Genomic DNA, 15,549 nt, shown 5'->3' with positions numbered 1-15,549 from the left:
TCGTGCATTAGAACCTTATTTTATTTTATTTATTTTACTTTGTTTTTTAGTTTTTAATCATTTCTAACATCAAAATATTTTTCTTCACCAAAGTGTTTTAAATTGCATTCATAAATAATTCTTTTCATAGTCCCTATGGGTACGATAACTCGACATTTACTTGCCACTTTATTACTTGTTGCGATTGTGTACACTTGCACATTTCCGTCGTTCCAAGTTTTTGGCGCCATTGCTGGGGACTATTTTAAAAAGTCATTATTTGTGAATTTGTTAGTTTTGCATTTTGGTTTATTTTTCTGTTCAACTTTAACTTAATTAATTTTTCTATGAATATTTTAGGTGTTTGGACTATTTTATCAATTTACTCCTTGTAGACCCTGAGATTGAACGAACTTTTCGACAACAACAAAGATAAGCAAGTTAGAGAAGGACCGAAGAGATGAATTTTGAAAATCTGAATCAAGGAAAAGGAGCAAACCCTACTCAAAATCCTATCCTTATTGTTGATGATAGGGATGGAGCTTTAAGACAGTATGTCGTGCTAGTGTTTAATGATCTTAATCCGGGTATTAGGAGACCTGAAATCGAGGCACAATAATCCGAGCTGGAGCCAGTCATGTTCCAGATGCTTCAGACTGTGGGGCAATTCAGTGGATTACCTACCGAAGATCCTCACCTTCACTTAAGACTGTTAATGTAACAACCCGATTTAGGGCCTAGTCAAAATAATGGTTTCAAGACCACGAATCTCACATAGTAAAACTTCTTTTTATTATATTTTTATGGTCTACAATTTTATGGATGATTTCATGAAAATTTCGTTCGAAAATTTTGACGTTTGAGCACTCAATTTAGCAAAAAAGACTAAATTGTAAACAGTTCAAAAGTTGAGTTCTACATGCTAGAGGTGTCTAATTGTTATGAAATTTTAAATTGAAGGTCCTTAAATGGTAATTAGCCATTTTTTAAGTTAGTAGACAAAATTGGACATGAAGAGAAATTTTTAGTTTTAAGTTAAAGGCATTTTGGTCATTTGGCTAATAAATAAATTAAAAATCAAATTAAAAGTCAATTTTTGTCCATCTTCCTCCCATGGCTGAAATTCTCAAGGGGGAACCATAACTAGGGTTTTTTCATCTTCCAAGCTCAATTGTAAGTCCATTCTAGCCGTATTTTTAATGATTTTTATGTTTTTGAGATCCTTGTAACCTAATCTAGCTATTTTAAGGACTAATTTGAAAGAAAATAAAAGTATAAAACTTTAACCATGAATAAGTTTTGTGCATTTTGATGTCTAATCGTAGAAAATGTATGTTAGATGTTTGATAAACAACTTTTGCTAGGTGATTTTTTATTAAAATGTCACAAGGACCAATTTGTAAAAAGGTTATAAAATGTGTGTAAAAGTGTGATTAAATGAAAAATGTAGGATGTTATAAGCATAAAATAGGTTTGGCTAGGCTTGGGAATAAAATAAATTGAATTTATTTCAATTTACGAGCCTAGGGACTAAAGTGTAAAAATGTCAAAGTTTAGTGGCAAAATGTAATTTTTCCATAATGTAATTTTTGAACTGATTTGAGTAATGTGAATAATAAAGAAGTTAAATTTACTATTATAGATTACGAGAAACGAGGTTTGGACCTAGATCGAGGGAAAAACAAGGTGTTTGACTAGTAGGTCCTATTTCTACTATTTTTGTACCGAGGTAAGTTCTTATGCAAATAATGCATTATTTTAATTATGTTTTAAATGCTTTATTATTGTATGAATTGTGATTGACTCATGAAGTTTTCGATAAAGTTACAACAAGAGTGAAATCCCGGTTGAACCTTAGAAATAGATAGGATACAAATGTCATGACATTATGGTTACTAAGACTATGTGTAAGAACATATCTGGGATATGGCATCTATATGAGGCTTCGTGTAAGACCATATCTGGGATATGGCATCGATATGAGATTTCGTGTAAGACCATAACTGGGTTATTGGTGTTCGATACGAGATCCCATGTAAAACCATATCTAGGATATGGCATTGGTATGGTACAGTGTGCACGGAACTCCCAAGTATCCCTTAGTGGCTCAATGGGTAATTTAATGAGTATGTCAAAGATGAATTGTGTGTAAATCTAATTCGACATGACTCAGGTATGTATGAAAAACTCATATGTGATGAGCTCGTTATGTGATGAACCCTCAGTAAGGTTATGATTGAGTAAGTTTTGACAATAAGATCTTAATAATATTTATGCCAATTATCATCATGTTAATTGAATGTTAAATGTTGGTTTATGATGCCTATTATTTGATGGGAACTTACTAAGCTATATAGCTTACTCCACTTTTCTTTCCCTTGTCTTATAGTGTCACCAAGCTAGCCGGGGATCGAAGACTGTCGGAGATCCACTCACACTATCAACTGATTTTTGGGGTACCAATGAATTTGACATTTTGAGTTATGGCATGTATAAGGACTTGATTATTTTGTTATGTGTCATAATTGAATTGGCCTAATGTATTGGCCTATATTGGTTGATAATTCATTTTGTAAATGGCCATTTGGAATTGGCTAATATTGGTCTAAGTATATATATACATATGATGATGTTTTCATAGATATGGAAATTTGCATGGTTTAAGTTGATAAGTACGTGATGTTTGCATGTGGTAAATCGTAGCATGTGAATAATGTGCGGATGTCTTGATTGTGGCTGAATTGGTTGAATGTAATTGCTTGGATTGGTGTTATGTTTTGTTGTGTAGGTGTGTGCATAAAAGGGTGACAAAATGGCTTGGTAAATAGCCTTGTTTTTTTCCACACCGGTAGACACGGGCGTGTGTTCTGGTCGTGTGTCCCCTGCACCTTAATTGTTGCAAAATAGAATGCTCAGAATTGAGCACATGGGCAGAGACACGGGCGTGTGTCTCAACTATGTGGATGACATGGCTTCAGGCACAGGCGTGTGCCCTGGCGTGTGAAGTCTGCACCTATTTTATGAAAAATCATAAATTTTAAATCGACCACACGGCCTAGCACACGAGCATGTAACTTGGCTGTGTGACTTCAATTTCTTCTTGGGTGACAAACAGAGAGTTACACGAGTTAGGGACACGAGTGTGTGTGACCACACGGCTTGCCCACAAGGGCATGTCCCAAGCCACACGGGCATGTGGCTCTTAAAACAAGGAAATTTTTTCTAAGGGTTGTGAAATTTTCTAAAGTTCTCAGTTTAGTCCCGAACCGCCTCCAATGTATGTTTTGGGCCTCATAGGTTCGTTTTAGGGACGTTATGAATGTTTATGAAAAGTTTTAAATTTGGATGGAAATTTGCAGCTCAGTTTTGTATGATTGCTTGTGTATAAGCCCGGTAATGCCTCGTAACCTATTCCAACATCGAATACGAGTAAGGGGTGTTACAGTTTATGCAGGTGAGTGAATCTTTTAAGTTAGTCGGAGTACCCGAAGATGCATTACGATTGAAGTTCTTCCTATATTCACTAAGGGTATAGCTCAAGCCTAATTGAACCCATTGCCATCAAATTCAATTTCCACATGGCAAGAGTTAGTAGAAAGATTCCTTATGAAGTATTTCTCACCTAGCAAGAATGCTAAGTTGAGGAACGAGATCACTGCCTTCCAAAAAATGGATGATGAGTCCTTGTATGAGGCATGGGAAAGATACAAAGAATTATTACAGAAGTGCCCTTATTACGAAATCTCTCATTTTATCCAACTTGAGTCATTTTATAATGGTCTTAATGCACACACGAGGGTGGTAGTGGATGCTTCTGCTAATGGTGCTCTCCTTTCTAAATCTTAATGAGGCTTATGAAATCATTAAGAAGATTGCCAGTAATAATAATCAATAGCCAACCAATTGAGCAGTGTCAGGAAGATGAGTCACTGGAATACATGAAGTGGACGCTCTCACTTCACTCGTATCTCAGGTATCATCCATTTCATCAATGCTTAAAAATTTTACCATTAATGGGTTTAATAGTTTTGCAGCTCAGCCGCCGAATCAAGTGGAAAATGTAGCTTGTGTCTATTGCGGGGAAGGAAATTTGTTTGAAGAATGTTCGTCGAACCTAGAATCCGTCTATTACATGGGTAACCAAAACCAAAATCAAGGAAGGCAAGGCCTGCAATCCAATTCCTATAACCCATCATGGTGAAACCACCTTAATTTCTCCTGGAGTAACCAAGGGGCTGGACCTAGTAACACATATGCCCAACCTAGACCGACCCAGCCACCTATTTTTACCCAACAAGTTCAGAAACAACCTCAAGCTGGACCATCTAATGGCTTAGAAAACTTGTTGAATGCATACATAGCCAAGAATGATGCCTTAATCCAATGCCAAGCAGTTACATTGAAAAACCTGGAAAACCAAATGGGCCAGCTTGCAATTGAACTCAGAAACCTACCACAAGGTGCCTTACCTAGTGATACGGAGAATCTGAGGAATCCAGGGAAAGAGCATTGTAAAGCATCAACATTGAGGTGCAGAAAGACATTAGAACCCAACACCATCAAAGTTGAAAAGGAGCCAACTGATGCCTAAGACTCAGAGGAAGTTCAACCGAGTGCTGAAATTCTAGTTCCACCGGAACCAAAATCTACAAAATCTGACAAAGTAACTTCATAACCAGCTAATTTTGATCAACTAACAACTTCATTAGATGCAGAATTGCCACAGAAGACAAATCAACTAGTTCCAGTAAAGAAACCTCCACCACCCTACCCTCAAAGACTTCAAAAGTAGAAGCAGAAAATTCAACTCAAGAAGTTCCTAGAAGTACTCAAGCAACTTCATATCAATATCTCGTTGGTTGAAGCACTTGAACAAATGTCGAACTACCTCAAATTCATGAAGGATATCCTGTCAAAAAAATGAAGACTTGGAGAATTTGAGACAGTAGCCCTTACGAAGGAATGCAGCGCATATATTCAAAACAAACTACCCCCAAAGTTGAAGGATCCTGGATGTTTTACAATACCTTGCAACATAGGAGTGACATATTGTGGTAAGGCACTATGTGACTTGGGTGTTAGTATCAACTTGATGCCCATGTCAATATTTAGAAAGTTGGGGATAGGTGAAGTTAGACCTACTACAGTTACACTTCATTTAGCAATCGATCCTTAGCACATCCAGAAGGAAAAATTGAGGACATATTGGTACAAGTAGAAAAATTTATCTTTCCTGCTGACTTTGTTGTTCTAGACTTTGAAGCAGACAAATAAGCACCAATAATCTTAGGAAGGCCTTTCCTAGCAATCGGAAGGACCCTTATTGCTATGCTGAAGGGAAAGCTTACAATGCGTGTTCAGGATGATCAGGTAACATTTAATGTTTTTAAATCTATGCGATTTCCTGACACAATTGATGATTGTTCTGCAGTGTCTGATTTAGAAGATTTAATTGTTAAAAGGAACCCAACTATGTTGAGGACCCATTGGAACAAGTTTTAACATCAGACCCTCCAAATGATGAAAATGAGGATGAATACTTAGCTTTGCTAGAAGCTAATCAAAGGGATTTAATCTGCAATCCCGTTTTAAATCTTTGAAGTTAGAGAATAGGGATTATACCCAACCAAAAGCGTCAATTGAGGAGCCACCTAAATTAGAACTCAAGGTACTTACCTCACATTTAAAATATGTCTATTTCGGTAACACTTCTACTTTGCCTGTGATTGTTTCAGCAGAATTAACTATTGAGCAAGAAGGGAAACTCTGTAACAGCCCAATTTTGGGCCTAGTCAAAATAGTGGTTTCGAGACCACAAATTCAGAGTCAAAGAAATTATTTTGGAATTATTTTATATGTTATGACATAATTATACAAGTGCATGAAAATTTCGGTGGATTAATTTTAGCGATTGCATGCTTAATTGTGAAAAAGGACTAAATTGCATAAAGTGCAAAAGTCCTATTTTGATAGCTAAGGGTGTCAAATAGCTAGAGAACCAAAATTGAGGGTCTTTAAAGGGAAAATAGACCCTTAAAATAGTGGTGGTCGTCCATAGGGACAAAAGGGATGAGAAAGTCAAAGTTAGATGGCCTAAATTGATTAAAATAAAACCTAAGAAAAAGGCTATCATCTTTTTCTCTTGGTCCTTCTCCACCGATTTTCCTGCAAGAAAATGGCCATGGAAGCAAGAAAATTTTTAGCAAATTAAAGCCTTTGCAAGTAAGAGACTTTGAGGGCTTTTTTTGAATATTTTTGTACTTTTGAGATCCTTGTAGCATGAGCTTTCTAACGAAGGGGCTATTTTAAAAAATGATTGAAAGTCTAGGGTTTTACCATGAGAGTGTTCATGTTGTTTTCTGAAATTTTATCGAAGAAAATGAATCATGATTGTGAAATAAGCAACTTTTGTAAAGGGACTTCTCATGAAAAACCCTAATAGGACAATTTTGTAAAGTTTGAAAAATAGATAGTAATGTTGCAAAATATTGGAAATTTGGGGTTGTTATAAGAGAGATAAATAGTCGATTAGGCTTGGCTAATAAGGAAATTTGATAAAAATCAATTTTAAAACCTAGGGGTAAAATGGTTATTTTGCCCAATTATGAATTTTCGAGTGCCTAGATTAATATGCTGATGAAATGAATGAATTTCTATCATTTTAGATCAAGAATTACAAAATCCAGGCCTAGACCGGGGAAAAGCAAAGCAAGTGGACTAAGCCGAACTAGTCGCCTACATTTTGTATACCGAGGTAAGCTGTATGTAAATAATATAACTACATTGTTATTATATATGTTTGAATTGATATAGCATAAATTTCTTGTTTGTATAAATGATTATGTATGATGAATATTGAGATAGTAGAAATCCTGTTTGAACCTTAGGGAATTAATCGGATATTCATGCCATGAAATTTGGGTTATTTGTATGCTAGTGTAAGACATGTCTGGGACATGCATCGACCACATTATGAAAGCCAATGTAAGACCATGTCTGGGACTTGGCATTAGTATTGAGACGAGAGCTAGTGTAAGACATATCTGGGACATGCATCGGCTACGAGATGTGTCAGTGTAAGACCATGTCTAGGACATGGCATCGGGACTTATAGAGGTGTCAATGTAAGACCATGTCTGGGACATGGCATCGGCACAGATATGTGAGAGCTAGTGTAACACCATGTCAGGGACATGGCGTCGACCTCGATTTCGACAGTCAGTGTAAGACCATGTCTGGGACATGGCATCGACTTGATGGATGAGCCAGTGTAAGACCATGTCTAGGACATGGCATCGACATTACACCCTATGTTTGAGGCTTAGTGAATATCTGATAGCATTCCAAATGGTTCAACAGTGAGAGTTACAGTTTAAGTTAAATGAGAAAAGTATAATCATGTTGTGAGTGGTACAGGTACCTATTTGAAATGTATGAGATGTGAGCTCAATATATACTATGTGAATTGTATTGGATAGTGATGAGTAAGTTGTGCTTATGCCTACTTTTGTACTATGATCATGATGATGAATGGTAAAGTTGTTGTTATATTTATTTGCATGCAACTTACTAAGCTTTATGCTTACTCCTTTTCCTTTCCATTTTCTTATAGTGCCACTTAATTAGCTCGAGGATCATCAGACGTCAGAGGCATCGATCATACTATTAACCGAAGCACTTGGTATAGTTGGTTTTATTATTTTGAGCATGGCATGTATAGGGCTTAGACTTTTGAGTTTTGTGTCAATATTAATTTAGCCAAAGTGTTGGCTTAGGATAAATCCCTTTGTTTTGTATAAAGCCTTGGATAATGGCTAATATTCATTATTGATATGTGCAAAAGATGATATTTTCATGAATGAGATAATGCATTGTGTGGCTGATTAGACCTTATATTGTTATGTGAATTTATTTTGTTAGATGTTATATAGGTTAGTGCAAGTAAGGGTGGCAAAAAGGCTTGGTAAATATCCTTATTTTGTCCACACGGGTAGACACAAGGGAATGTGTCTAGGCCGTGTGACACACGGCTAGCCCCATGGGCATGTTGTTCTGTCGTGTGTCCCCAGCACATTAAATTTTGCAAGTCAGTATGCATGGTAGTAAACACACGGGCAGAGACATGGTCGTGTGTCTCAGCCGTGTGAAGGGCACGGGCTAGCACACGGGTGTGTGCCTTGGCCGTGTGACCTTTAAGGATTGCTAATGTCAGAAACAAAATGCCAAGGTTTTTGAACACGGGCTGAGACACGGGTGTGTTGAGGCCGTGTGAGGGACATGGGCCATGGACACGAGCTTGTGCCAGACTGTGTGAAAACCTCTGTAGGTTTGAATTGAAAAATAAATCTAAACGGGTAAGCAATACGGGCATGACCCTAGGTGCTTTGGCCGTGTGCACCACATAGGCCATCAGCACGACCATGTTCAAGTGCCACACGGGCGTGTCACCCATCCGTACGAGCGTGTGCCCTATTTTAAAAGTTATTTTCGTAGTGTTGGTTAAAGGACCCGAGTTGGTCCCGAGTGGTTTCCAAGAGATGTTTTAGGCCTAATAGACCCATGATAAGAAGTTTTAGACTAAGTTTGAAAAAGTTTAAAATTTTAACGGGCTCGTATGATCCAACTTGTATATGTGTATGTGATTTGTGAACGGTAATGCCTCGTACCTAGAATCGGAGTCGAACTCAGTTAGGGGTGTTACAAACTCATCCTAGTATTGAAACAATTCAAGTAGACTATCGGATGGACCATAGCTGATATTCACGGTATTAGTCCGTCTGTATGCATTAACAAGATTATCTTGGAAGATGGTGAAAAAGGGTCGATTGATGGACAACGAAGATTGAACCCCATCATGAAGAACATGGTGAAAAAGGAAATCATCAAGTGGTTAGATGCAGGTATAATTTATCCTATCTCAGACAGTTCATGGGTAAGTCCGGTCCAGTGCGTACCAAAGAAAGGAGGTATTACGATCGTTAAGAACGAGAATAATGAATTGATACTGACTAGAACGATTACAGGATGGAGAACATGCATCGATTACCGAAAGCTAAACAAGGCGACTAATAATGTAATGTCCCTAACCCGTATCCGTCGCTAGAATAGGGCTATGAGGCATTACCGATAAACCACAACATAGATCATAAATTTGTGCAATCATAATTAAAATCCATTCATCTCAATCACTTTGTCCCTTATAAAGTCTTACGAGACCTTAAAATATGCTTAGAAGTGGTTTGGGACTAAACCGATAATATTTGCAAACTTTGGGAGACTTAGAAAATTTTCAAACAATTAAGGATCACACGCCAGTGTGAATAGGCCGTGTACCTCACACGGTTACCAGACACGCCCGTGTCACAAGCCGTGTGAAAACAAGGCATACTTACTGACTTGTACCACACAGACGAGGACACGCCCATGTACCAGGCCGTATGAAATCTAGAGGGATTACTAACTTAGCCATACGGCCAACCACACGCCCGTGTACCAGCCCGTGTGCCACACACGACCAGTAAACACGCCCATGGTCTAGGCCGTGTCAAACCTATAGGGTATACTAACTTAAATTCGAAGGGTACCCCAAGGGACACACGACCGTGTAGCATGATCTTGTGTCGCACATGGCTGAGACACATGTCCGTGTCTCTGCCTGTGCGGAAAAAAATAGGCCATTTATAAAGCCAATTTGCCACCCTTTTCTCATGCACACATAGCAGCCAATTTGGTACCATTTCCATACACATTTTAGCAACCAAAACATGCTATTTCATACACCTAACATGCCATCTATCCACAACCATTTCAATTACTTAATTCTATATTCAAAAACTTATGGGGTCCCGAAACCACTGTTCTGGTTAACCCTAAAAATGGGTTGTTATAAATAAAGATCACTTTCCTTTGCCGTTTTGGGACCAGATGCTGGATAGACTTATGGGGTGAGATTATTACTATTTCCTTGATGGATACTCGGGGTATAACCAAATTACAGTAGCACCAGAAGATGAACACAAGACAACATTCACCTGCCTGTACGGTACATTTAAATTTAGACACATGCCATTTGGTTTATGTAATGCACTTGCTTCATTTCAAAGATGTATGATGTCTATTTTTACTGACATGGTTGAAAAATACTTGGAAGTCTTTATGGATGATTTTTTAGTAATTGGAGATACAAAACCTGAAAGGGTCCACATTTAAAACTTTTCAATTACATGCAAATTGTCCCTTATAAGGGTCTACAAAACTCGAAACATACATCGGAACCGGTTCAGGACTAAACCAAGAACTTTCAGAACCTTTTTAACACTTAGAAAATTTTCTTGGTTTGGAAAGTCACACGCTCATATGGGTAGGTTGTGTGTTCACACACACCCGTGTGACATGGGACACGTCCGTGTCCTCAGACCGTGTAACTCTCTGACTATGACATCATCAAGCAAAAAAAGTCACACGACCAAGTCACACGCCTGTGTGCTAAGGCCGTGTGGAAAATTAAATTCCAAAAATTAAGTGCAGACTTCACACGCATATGTCTTATAGCCATGTCCTTCACACATCTGAGACACACGGTTGTGTCTCTGCCCGTGTGTTTATTATTGGGCATTTTGTTTTGCATGATTAAGGTCCAGGGGACACATGGCCATATCACATGCCCATGGGGCAGACCGTGTGTTACACATGGCCTAGACACATGCCCACTAACCGTGTGGACAATTTCTAGGCTATTTTCCAAGCCATTTTCCACCCTTAAGCACTCACAAACTTAGATCCATTCCATGAAATGCAATATGACACATGGTTAAATTATGACTTGACAATGTCAACATGTCACCTATCCAAATCATTATACTTTCATATGGCATCCCACACCAATTTCATATTTGACTATTATCATTACTAACCTATTTTCAAGTTATACATTTGTACCACATTTATCGTCAAAGACATTAATCATATTTCATACACCCAACTTACATGCCATCCATCACACTCATTAACCATAAACAACTATAACCACATTAAAGCGTAAGCACATTTGCATACATGCATCAATAATTAGGGTTACAACCCAAATAATCAATATGAGCACCTCTTATGGCCATATATAAAATAATCATAATAACATCATGAGCCAACACATTGGCTAATCAATATGACACATGACAAAAAAGCCAAGTCCCTATACATGCCATATCCAAAATGATAAAGTTAACTATACCCAAATATTCAATTGATAGTGTGATCGAGTCTCCGACGTTCTCCGATCTCCGAGCTATCTTGGCAAAACTATAAGAGATGAAAAAGAAAGGGGGTAAGCATAGAGCTTAGTAAGTTCACATGAAAATAAAAGGCAACTTAAACAACCTTAAATCATGCATTTAACATAATGAACATAATCTTGCATTTTTTCAATTCTCGTAAACTTATATATATATATATATAAATACATGTTCTTACCACGAACTTATCATATTTCATGTCATTCAAGTGAGTTCGATGTACATACATGTGCCCACTTGCACATTATAACTTGCTTTCATGTCTTGATGCAATCATTACGATTACTCATAGAACTTCTTTAAACTACCCGTTGAACACTCGGAATACTATCAGATACATTGGAAGTTTACACCTAAGTGCCTTATATGTAGCCAATTCTACTTCATATCTTAGATCACATGTTGTTTGTTTACGAGCTTCTCATGGGTCTGCTTATGCAGGCTGTCAAGTATCCACAACACATGTTGGACTTCCTCGCCATCAATAAAATATACGAGACCAGTACCCGAATGCCAAAACATGGGTCACATATATCACGAACTTAGACCACAACTCAATGAGTTCGGATGTCACATATATCATGAATTCAGGCCACAACTCAATGAGTTCAAATTATATAATTCCTAGTGACATGTCTCTTGTATCCTAACCATTCCTAAGGTTCAAATGGGATTCTTCAATACCACATTTCTATTAAGCTTGCTCGTAATGTCGATTCCAATATTCATGGCACGAATCACATACCCATGAAATAATCAAAGTATATTTCATGATAAAATTTAGGCAATAAACACATAATACAACAACATATCAATTATGTAAGTATTTATCATACATGCAATATTAAAGCATTCAAAGTATGGTACATGTTGCATTATTTGCAAATGAACTTACCTCGGTACAAAAATGATAGAAACGAGTTTAATCCTCAAAAACCTTGTTTTTCCCCCAATCAAGACCCGAATAACATTTTTATCAAATTCAAGTTGTTCAATACATACATGGCTCATATCAACCCATAACACATACTTTGGAAAATTTCCTTTTTACCCCTAACTTTTTACTGATTTACACTTTAGTCCCTAAGCCTGTAAGGTGAAATGCACGCAATTTCTTGGTTACCCAAGCCTAGCCGAATCGTATTCTATCTCATATCATCCCATATTTTCCTTTATTTCACATTTTTACTACTCATTTTTATTCATTTTACAAACAAGCCCTTTTTAGGTGTTTTCACTAAAAATCACTTGGTAAAAGATGCTTTCACACTTGAAACATTCATATTCCTCCATTAAACATCAAAATACAATCATGTTACACATGGGTCAAATTTCATGCATGAATCCTAGCTCAAAATAATGGTAGAAATAGCTAGATCGGTTGATGACAACTTCAAAAATGTAAAGAACATTAAAAACGGGGCTAGGGAGCACTTACAATCAAGCTTGAAAAGATGAAAAAACCCTAGCTATGGTGACCCTTGGAATTTTGGCACAAGCAAGAAGAAGATGGACAAATTTTGCTTTCTTTTCCCCTTTTTATTCTTTTCTTTACCAAAAGACAAAAATGCCCTTGAGGCCTTTCTTTCAAATTTTTTCCTATTCATGTCCATTTTTGTCCAAAATTTTAGAACTTGGTAAAATTTCCATTTATGGACTTCTAATTAATAATCCAATGAAATTTCATGCTTAAAGCTTCTAGAACACAAGTTTTACAACTTATTCAATTTGGTCCCTAAAGTCAAATTGGACATCTTAGGCCTAGAATTTCTTCATGAAAATTTTACACAAACATACAGTCATGCCATGGACCATCAAATAATCATAAACTAATTATTTCTATTTCAGATTTGTGGTCTCAAAATCACTGTTCTGACTAGACCTTAATTTGGGATGTTACAGTTTATGTTATTGAGAAACTCCCACCTCCAACATCTATAAAGAGTGTTAGGAGCTTTTTGGGCTAGGCTGATTTCTATCAAAGATTTATCAAGGACTTCTCCAAAATTGCTAAACCTTTATGCAAATTATTGGAGAAAAACACGACCTTCAAATTTGATGTGGAGTGCTTAAGAGCTTTCAAAGATTTGAAGAGTCGGTTAGTTTCGGCACCCATAATTGTCACACCAGATTGGGATTTTCCATTTGAATTGATGTGTGACACAAGTGACTTTGCAATAGGAGCTATCATGGCCCAAGGAAGGAACAAAGCTTTACATCCCATCTACTACGTAAGTCAAACTCTGACAGGAGCTCAACTGAATTATATGGTAACAGAGAAAAAGTTACTTACTATTGTGTTTATTTTTGACAAGTTTCGATCTTATCTTATGGGTACCAAGGTAACTATCTATAAGGACCACTTGGCAATTAAGTATTTACTTTTCAAGAAAGACGCTAAGCCGAGACTGATTCAATAGGTACTTCTACTTTAAGAGTTCAATCTAGAAATTCAAGATTGAAAGGGAGTAGAAAACCAAGTAGCAGACCACTTGTCCAGATTGGAGCTGCAATAAGGGAATTCTCCTCTTATACCAATTCAGGAGACATTTCTAGATGAACACACATTGAAGGTAAATCATGTCGATAATACCCTTTGGTTTGCTGATATTGCTAACTATTTAGCCTATGGCTTAATGCCGATCGATAAGATGTATCATCAAAAGAAAAAGTTTCTTCACAATGTGAAGTACTATTTCTAGGAAGAGCCATATTTGTTTAAAAAGTGTGCAGATCAAATGATTAAGAGATGCATGGCAAAAGATGAAGTTCATAAGATCCTATACCATTCTCACTCAACTTCGAGTGGGGGACACTTCGGAGGTACACGTACTGCGGCCAAAGTATTACAAGTCGGATTCTTTTGGCCAACACTATTCAAAGATGCATATGCTTTCATAAAGAGTTATAATCGATGTCAAAGGGTTGGAAATGTCACCAACAAAAATGAGATGCCTCGAACAAACATCATTGATGTGGAATTGTTTAATGTTTAGGGTATTGACTTTCTCAGTCCTTTTCCTCCGTTTTTTGGTCACAAGTACATATTGGTAGCAGTAGATTATGTGTCTAAATGGGTTGAAGCCGAGGCATATCTGACGAACGATGCTAAGGTTGTGATGAAGTTTTTATAGAAGCATATGTTCACAAGGTTCGGAACCCCAAGAGTCATCATTAGTGATAAAGGGTCCCATTTTGTGAACAAGTGGTTGAATTGGTTACTCAACAAACATGGAGTGAAGCAGAAGGTTGCCACAGCTTACCATCCGTAGACGAATGGGCAAGCTTAACTGGAAAATAAAGAAATCAAAGGTATACTTGAAAAGGTAGTTTGCCCGAACCAACGAGATTGGTCTAAAAGACTGCATAATGCTTTATGGGCTTACAAGACAGTATACAAGACACCTTTAGGGATGTCACCCTATAGGTTGGTTTTTGGGAAAGCCTGTCATCTGCCCTTGGAGTTAAAACACAAAGCTTACTGGGCTCTTCAACAACTCAACTTGGATCTTAAGCTTGCTAAAGAGAAACGAATGCTCCAACTCAACGAATTAGAAGAATTCCAGATGTTCTCATACAAGAATGGCAAATTACTCAAGGAAAGACTTAAGAAATAGCATGACAAGCACATTCAAGTTCGAGAATTTGAAGCAGGTCAGCAAGTCTTGTTATTTAATTCCAGATTAAGGTTCTTTCCAGGTAAGTTAAAGTCACATTGGTCCGGTCCATTTAAAATTCACCGAGTTTATCCATATGGAGTTGTTGAACTTCAAAGTAAGGGAGGTAATTTCAGAGTCAATGCTCAACGCTTGAAACATTACTAGGGGGATAAAATTGAACGGGATCAAATCACATTCATTTTATCATATATTTAAATTTTCTTATTTTTTGATTTAAATAAATAATTTAGGGTATATTTTCAGGATTAGTATGTTTAAATTAATTCTGTCGAGGAAATTAGAACTTAAGTGGGACCGCTTGTAACCCCTCCAATCTTTACTGGGAATTGATTTTAACATAATCTTCCAAGGAATTATTCCCTAAATGACGAAATAAATTTTTAGTTTTTCAAATAAAAGGGTCAATTTTGATCCAAGTTCTAAATTGTAACTCAATTTCAAATTTTCTTTAAGTCTAGGTACTTAATTGAATTATTTTCAAAATTCGATTTCTCTTTTTCTAAATATTAAAAATTAGATGCCTCTTTTGTAAATATTTTCAAGGCATCTAGAATAAATTTTTAAATTTAATAAAAAAATGACAAATAAATGTTTTTAAT

At 36.8% G+C, this 15,549-nt stretch overlaps 1 non-coding gene across 1 annotated transcript; it reads right to left on the bottom strand.

The window, feature by feature from the left end:
• Positions 1-3,615: 3,615 nt before the first annotated feature.
• Positions 3,616-3,722, bottom strand: LOC128284938 (small nucleolar RNA R71). The gene has a single exon (XR_008275356.1). It is a non-coding gene; the product is annotated as a small nucleolar RNA R71 (small nucleolar RNA).
• Between the last annotated feature and the right edge of the window lie 11,827 nt (positions 3,723-15,549).

This window comes from Gossypium arboreum, chromosome 11 (genome assembly GCF_025698485.1).
Source record: "Gossypium arboreum isolate Shixiya-1 chromosome 11, ASM2569848v2, whole genome shotgun sequence".
Classification (NCBI taxonomy): domain Eukaryota; kingdom Viridiplantae; phylum Streptophyta; class Magnoliopsida; order Malvales; family Malvaceae; genus Gossypium; species Gossypium arboreum.
This window is presented reverse-complemented; position numbering and strand designations above follow the sequence as displayed.